The sequence below is a fragment of the Nematolebias whitei genome, chromosome 3 (assembly GCF_014905685.2).
Source record: "Nematolebias whitei isolate Nwh7 chromosome 3, NemWhi1, whole genome shotgun sequence".
NCBI lineage: Eukaryota > Metazoa > Chordata > Actinopteri > Cyprinodontiformes > Rivulidae > Nematolebias > Nematolebias whitei.
In genome coordinates, this window is record NC_056500.1 from 39,983,050 (window position 1) to 39,983,321 (window position 272).

The window sequence follows — 272 nt, forward strand, 5'->3', positions numbered from 1 at the left end:
GTCTAATACAGGCCTCTAACTGTTCAATCGTCTTGGGCCTTCTTTGTCGCACCTTCCTCTTTATGATGCGCCAAATGTTCTCTATAGGTGAAAGATCTGGACTGCAGGCTGGCCATTTCAGTACCCGGATCCTTCTCCTACGTAGCCATGATGTTGTGATTGCTGCAGAATGTGGTCTGGCATTATCGTGTTGAAAAATGCAGGGTCTTCCCTGAAAGAGATGACGTCTAGATGGGAGCATATGTTGTTCTAGAACCTGAACATAGTTCTCT

General features: G+C 46.0%; 1 protein-coding gene across 1 annotated transcript in view; it reads right to left on the reverse strand.

Moving 5' to 3' along the window:
• klhl5 (kelch-like family member 5) overlaps positions 1–272 on the reverse strand; it is a 49,636-nt gene that overhangs the window by 10,783 nt on the left and 38,581 nt on the right. The window lies entirely within an intron of this gene.